This window comes from Trachypithecus francoisi, unplaced genomic scaffold (genome assembly GCF_009764315.1).
Source record: "Trachypithecus francoisi isolate TF-2019V2 unplaced genomic scaffold, Tfra_2.0 Lachesis_group14, whole genome shotgun sequence".
NCBI lineage: Eukaryota > Metazoa > Chordata > Mammalia > Primates > Cercopithecidae > Trachypithecus > Trachypithecus francoisi.
The window spans coordinates 53,535,850-53,543,246 of NW_022681459.1; positions in this window are offsets into that span (position 1 = coordinate 53,535,850).

Sequence of the window (7,397 nt, forward strand, 5' to 3'; positions counted from 1 at the left end):
GCTTGAACCTGGGAGGCAGAGGTTGCAGTGAGCTGAGATCGCGCCACTGCACTCCAGCCTGGGCAACAAGAACAAAACTCCCGTCTCAAATAAATAAGTAAATAAATAAATATGTCCAGGGTCTACAGTTAGATGTGAGCCGCAGGCCCAGGGAGACTGCATGACTGGGATCTGAGTCCAGCCCCTCCTGGCACTGTGGATGGACCTGAGACAGCTCCAGTATCCCTGCAGGAAGCCACATAGGTCCTATGGAAGACCCAGGTCAGGATCGTGTGGAGGGTGCAGTGGAGGCACCATCCTTGGACAGAGGCATGAGGAGGTGAGAAAAGAAAGAGAGACACAGAAACACAGGGAGGAACACCCCGCAAACTTCTCCCTCTCAAATTTGGCTTGGAGGTCCAAACTGAGATAGGCATAAATGGATATAATGATAGGAAATAAAGAACTATAACCAAGAAAACCAACTCTTGGAACATAAATTGACTCTAGGTAAAATCATTCATGTCTTTACATACAAACAGAGACTTCAAAATAAACTGAAGGTGTTTCAAGAGAGAATTGGAGGTGAAATTATATTTACAAGTGCATAAATAGTAATAAAAAACAGACAAAATGCAATGATTTGTTTTCGTGAAAAGCAGCTAATTGGAGATCTTAAACATGAATTAAAAAGGAGTCATTGAAATACATTTTATAAAAAAAGCCGTATATGTGTGAAAGTCTAGCCTGCCTGAATGCAGTCAAAGTGAGAAGTAGTGAATTGGAAGAGAGTTCAAAGGAAATCATCCAAAATACAATAAAGTTACAGCCAGATGCTGAAATGAGCCTGTTTCCCTTTTAGCATAGATACAAAGATAGTAAATTCTACGTTTTAAAGTGAGATCACCACTTAGAAATTTAAGCTCATGGGCCGGGCACAGTGGTTCATGCCTATAATCCCAGCACTTTGGGAGGGCAAGGTGGGTGGATCAGGAGTTCGTGACCAGCCTGGACAATATGGGGAAACGCTGTCTTTACTGAAAATACAAAAATTAGCCAGGCATGGTGGTGCGTGCCTGTAATCCCAGCTACTCAGGAGACTGAGGCAGGAGAATTGCTTGAACCTGGGAGGCGGAGGTTGCAGGGAGCTGGGATCATGCCACTGCACTCTAGCCTGGATGACAGAGTGAGATTCGGTCTCAAAAAAAAAAAAAAAAAAAGAAAAGAAAAAGAAAAAGAAATTTAAGCTGATGGTGGAGAATGAGCCAGGAGTTCTGAAGAGTATTGCCAGTATCAAAGATATATAAGGTCAGGGAGGGAAGGAGGGATTTTGAGGAGGATTTTTAAAGAGACATATTAGTGTCTTAAATTTTTCCACGATAACTACTGACCCCACTTTATTAAAACCTACTTTCATTAAAAGAAAGTCAGAAAACATACTGAAAAAAGCCCCAGATTCATTCGGGATAGAAACTACTTGTCAACCAGGAGTGGAGAGTGGCTTCTCATCCCGAGGACAGACATCTACCAGGGATATGAACAAGCCCGTCGTTCGGGGTAACATTTTAAAAACATTCTTTTTGAAGCCAGGAACGAGACTTAAGAGCCAGCTCCAACTGTTCCTCTTCAAATTTCACTGGACTCAAGCCAATGTAATAAAGCAAGAAAAATTTGATTCAAAAATTATAAAAATAAGACAATTTATTTGCAGAAGATAAAATTATATACATGGACCATCAAAGAAACAAAACTACCAAGAAAGTTTCTGGATGTGTACTTTTAAAAAATGTCAGTAGCGGCCGGGCGCGGTGGCTCAAGCCTGTAATCCCAGCACTTTGGGAGGCCGAGACGGGCGGATCACGAGGTCAGGAGATCGAGACCATCCTGGCTAACACGGTGAAACCCCGTCTCTACTAAAATATACAAAAAACTAGCCGGGCGAGGTGGCGGGCGCCTGTAGTCCCAGCTACTCGGGAGGCTGAGGCAGGAGAATGGTATAAACCCGGGAGGCGGAGCTTGCAGTGAGCTGAGATCCGGCCACTGCACTCCAGCCTGGGCGACAGAGCGAGACTCCGTCTCAAAAAAAAAAAAAAAAAAAAAATGTCAGTAGCATTCCAAATAAATAGAAATACAACTGGAAACAAATTTCCATTTACCTTTCTCACAAAATTCTATAAGATACCAAGGATGTACCAGGCCCTTAGAAGCAGGATTAAGACATACAGTTGGCCCTCCATATCTGTGGGTTCCACATCTGTGGATGCAGATCAAAAATATTTCGAAAAGTGGATGGTTGTGTCTGTACTGATCACACACGGACTTTTTTTCTTGTTGTTATTCCCTAAACACTACAGTTTAACAACAATTTCCATAGCATTGACATTGTATTAAGCATTATAAGTAATTGAGAGATGATTTAAAGCATGCAGAGGATGTGTGGAGGTTATATGCAAATACTATGCCATTTTCTACCAGGGACGTGAGCATCTGGGGATTTTGGTGTCTGTGGGAGGTCCTGGAACCCATCCCCATGGATACTGAAGGAAGATTGTGCTTATAGCTCTGGCTGGATGGCTTGGTGTATTTATGGATTCAAACTCAGTAGCGTGAACAAGTCAATTTTCCTTAAATTAGTCTATAAATTTAATGTAAGTCCATGCAGAATTCCAATAGTATTTTTCATGGAGCATGACATTTATTATCAGATAACAGAAAAGGGCAAAGAATGGCTGAGTTATTTGTGAAAAAGACGAAGAAGAAGAGAGGAATGTCCTACCAAATATCAATAGATACTAGAAAGCTATAGAATGAAGACAATGTACAGAGTGCACTGTGACAAACAGAACTGACAGAAAGAAACAGCCCAGGATGGACCTAAGATAAGTGAAATCAATATATGGCAGGGGTGTTATAACCTTAATGAGAAAAAAAAGAAGTTTTTTTTTTTATAAAATGGTATATAATCAATGTAATAATGGTATACAGATAATCAATATGAAAAACATTATTTTATATTATACTTAAAAATAATATTCAGGTATATTGAAAATTAATATTAAAAGAGGACATTTACAATATTTAAAAGAGGCTTCTTTTGATAGTTACATATCAGACAAAACATCCTGTATAATATACTTCAGAATCGTGGATGGAGTACAAAATACAGGCTTTTAAATACAGATCTTTACCAAACTAAAATAGTAAGAACAATCTTCAGAAATAAAACGTAACAGGAAAGCACAAAAGCAGGCTCTGGAGACATTGGTAGCCCATCAAGGCAGTTGCCAGGCACAGTCACACGGAGTTTGGGTTTCTAACAATGGCACAAGACCCAAGGTGAGGAGATAAATAAGGATTATTGTGTGCAGTTGGAAGACTCAAATAGCTACTGTCAGGAAAAAGGGAATTTAGAGAAAAATCTTCCCCGCAAAAGAGACAGCAAGCACATTTGTGTTACTCAGCTCTGGCTCTGAGTAGAGGGCGGGGAGCAGGGTCTATTCCTTTGAAAATTCAGACCTCAAAAGTCCAGAGAAGGGTTAGGATTTGAATTTTCTGCATGGTCCAAAAACGCTCTGGCAGACGCATTTGTCTATCAGGCCCAGGTTCATGGGGCTCACTGAAGGAAAGGCACTATTTTACGTAGTTAGACACCCACCACCCAGGCTCAGAATCTGTCCAGAGAAGGATCCATTGAAAATCCATAAACTCACATGAGCACAGAATACCACCACGTAAGGAAGCAGAAACAGCACGGCCTTCGTCCTACAGCGACGCCAGATGTGGGGATATGCGGATTCTAAATAAGCACATTTCATGTGTTTAAGTGGAAATACGAAACATGGGTAGGGAACAAAATACTATTAGCAGCCAGGCATGGTGTCTCACACCTGTAATCCTGGCACTTTGGGAGGCCAAGGTGGGTAGATCATTTGAGGTCAGGAGTTCGAGACCAGCCTGACCAACATGGTGAAATCCCATCTCTACTAAAATACAAAATTAGTTGGGCATGGTGGCAGGCACCTGTAATCCCAGCTACTTGGGAGGCTGAGACAGGAGAAGTGCTTGAACCTAGAAGTCAGAGGTTGCAGTGAGCCGAGGTCATGCCATTGCACTCCAGCCTGGACAACAGAACAATACTCCATCTCAAAAAAAAAATACTCTTAGAAATGAGAGCTTACCCATAAAGACAGAGAGTAGCTTGGCAGTTACCAGAGGCTGAGAAGGGAAGTGGGTCAGGGGATGAAGAGAGTTTGATTAATGGATACAAATAAATGCTTAGATGGAAGTGATAAGGGCCTGATGTTCCATAGATCAGTAGGGTGACTATGGTTAGGATTAATCCACTGTACATTTCAAAAAAGCTAGAAGAGAATGATTCAAATGTCCCTCACACACAGAAAAGAAAATATCTAAGGTGATAGATACTCAAATTGCCCTTATTCGATTATATGAATGGATCAAATTATCCCATGTACCCCCAAAATATGTACATCTAAAATATGTACACCTATCAATTAAAATAAATACATTAATTTAAAAATGAGAGCTCAGTTGGAAGAAAACTTAATTAAGTCAATAGAAATGAAAATTATAATAATTGAAATTAGAAGCCAGATGGACAGATGAAATACCAGAGTTTGAAAAGCGGGCAACTGACGTAAAGAAGTGAGGATGGTGGGCCGGGCACAGTGGTTCACACCTGTAATCCCAGGACTGTGGGAGGCTGAGACGTGTGGATCATGAGGTCAGGAGTTTGAGACCAGCCTGACCCACATGGTGAAAATCCGTCTCTACTAAAAATACAAAAAACTTAGCTGAGCATGGTGGGGAGGCACCTGTAATCCCAACTACTCAGGAGGCTGAGGGAGTAGAATCACTTGCACCCGGGAGGCAGAGGTTGCAGTGAGCCGAGATTGTGCCACTGCACTCCAGCCTGGGCAACAGAGCAAGACTCCATCTCAAAAAAATAAAAATAAAAAATAAGGATGTTGATCAAATGCAACCTGGTGTTTCAAGTTTCTCGAAGGAGTCAGAACTTTGATGAAGTCGATGACAGTGATGCTACAGGATTGCCTGAATTCTACAAAGTCACTGACAGGTGAGGACTTCAAAGAGTCGACTATGGAGAAAAAACAAACAAATTCGCCAACAGACACAAAGCAGGTGTGGTGATATCAGGGCCAAGAGAGGCCCTTGGGGAACCTGATGAAGCCATTCAATATTGCATAAAACTACGTTCCTACCCTGAAATAGTGGAAAAGATTTCTACCATCATAACATTTATTTGGAAAAACCACGCTTGAAAACCCACAGTCAATGTTTGATTCTTCAGGTAATGAGTTGCATTAAGAAATTTATAGTACAAAATATAGTACAAAAATTCTATATTTTGTACTATAAATTTCTTAATGCAACTCATTACCTGAAGAATTTTGTTCATGGATTTTACATATTGTTAATGATAAAACACAAATTAAATATTAAAATAATCTGCTCTGATCCTCCGGGTTTTATTTAGATTGTTTCTAAGTGAGTGGGCCTTGATGACAACTAGTTTTTCTTGATCTGGTGGCTGTCTGTGCTGACCATTCCCCCACTGCAGACACAGCATGAGCTCCTACTTCCCCCAAGGGTATGGGAGTACTTGTCCCTCCTCCGCCTACAGCTTTTAAACCACTGAGGATCTGCTGGGTGAGAAAAATATATATATATTTTTAAATTTTGGCTGTTTTTATTTGAATTCCAGCAATCATAAATAAGATTGATTCTATAAATCATAAATAAGACTGAACACCTTTTCATGTGTCTGATGGACATTTATCTTTCTATTTTATTTTATTTTATATTTTATTTTTTTGAGAAGGAGTCTCCCTCTGTCACCCAGGCTGGAGTGCAGCGGTGCGATCTCGGCTCACTGCAACCTCCGCCACCTGGGTTCACACCATTCTCCCACCTCAGACTCCCAAGTAGCTGGGACTACAGGCACCCCCCACCACGCCTGGCTAATTTTTTGTATTTTCAGAAGAGATGGGGTTTCACTGTGTTAGCCAGGGTGGTCTTGATCTCCTGACCTCGTGATCCACCTGCCTCGGCTTTCCAAAGTGCTGGGATGACAGGCGTGAGCCACCGCGCCCGGCCACATTCGTCTTCCTTTTTTTGAAGACTGCCTGTTTCAGTTCTTGGCCTGGGGCTCTTTTGGGTTGTTCATCTTTTACTTTTGATTTGTAGAAGCTTATTGTAAATTAAGGACAGCCATTTGTTTGTCATATGTTTGTATTGAAAACCATTGACCTTTTGGTTGTTTGTGCTTTGTCATTGTGTCTGTCATTTTCAGTGCTGCAAAAAAAAAGGTTTTACATTCTACGGGGTTAAATAAGAGACCACCTTTTCTCCACTGCATCTCCTTTGCACCTTTGACATTAAATCAGTCCATAGAGTAAGTCTGTCTATGAACTGTATTCTGTTCCATAGCTGTATTTATCTATGGTCATAAAAAACAGCACTATCTTCATGACTGCAGCTACAGAGTAAGCCTTTAAATCTTAACACCGGGTAGTGCAATTTCCCTAATTTCATTCTTCTTTGCAATTTTTTTTTTTTTTTTTTTTTTTTTGCTATTCTGGTTCCTTTAGTTTCCTGTATAAACTTTAGAATCAGATATAATAAATCCTTCTGGCACTTTGATAGAAATTGCATATTAACCTACATATTGTGAGTCATAAGTGATTTGTTGTTCTAAGACCACCAGAGCCGGCACAAAAGAACCAGCGACTAGGCAAGTGTAGGAGCAAAACTGCAAGTTTATTTTGGTCACCTAAGGTGTGTGGAAGAGGTCTGTCGGCCTCCGGCAAAGAAGGCCGACAGAGTCCCCCGGTGGGGCTCTGGGACGGAGTTCCCACAGTCCCAACATCCCGACAGGAGTGGGGCTGTGAGAAGGCCGCGGGTGGCGTCCCTCCGGAGCGGCTTTTCTAGGAGTGGGAGGGCAATAGGCGGGGCACGGGCATGTCAGGGGGCGTTCCACAGGTGCGACCAGGTAAATGTTGATCTCTTCGGATTGACGTCACCTGGCGCATGCCCAGTTGGTCTGCACCTTCCTGGGCGCTGGCTGCATTTTCGCGCGTGCGGGAAAAGTTGGTGAGGAAGAACCCGGAAGTGCACCATCTTGCCTCCGTTCGTCCAAACAATAAGTATTTTATATTTTTGATGACTTTGCAAATGGTGTTTTTAAATTTTAATTTCTAATTGCTCATTGATAGTATGTAGAACTACAATTGATTTTGTACATGTATCTTGTATTCTGCAACTTTGCAAAACTCATTTACTAGTTAAGTAGCTCTTATAGTGATATATTTCTTGGCCATGATGAATTCTTTCAGCATTTGTATGTCTAAAAAGTCTTTATTTTGTCTTCACTTTCA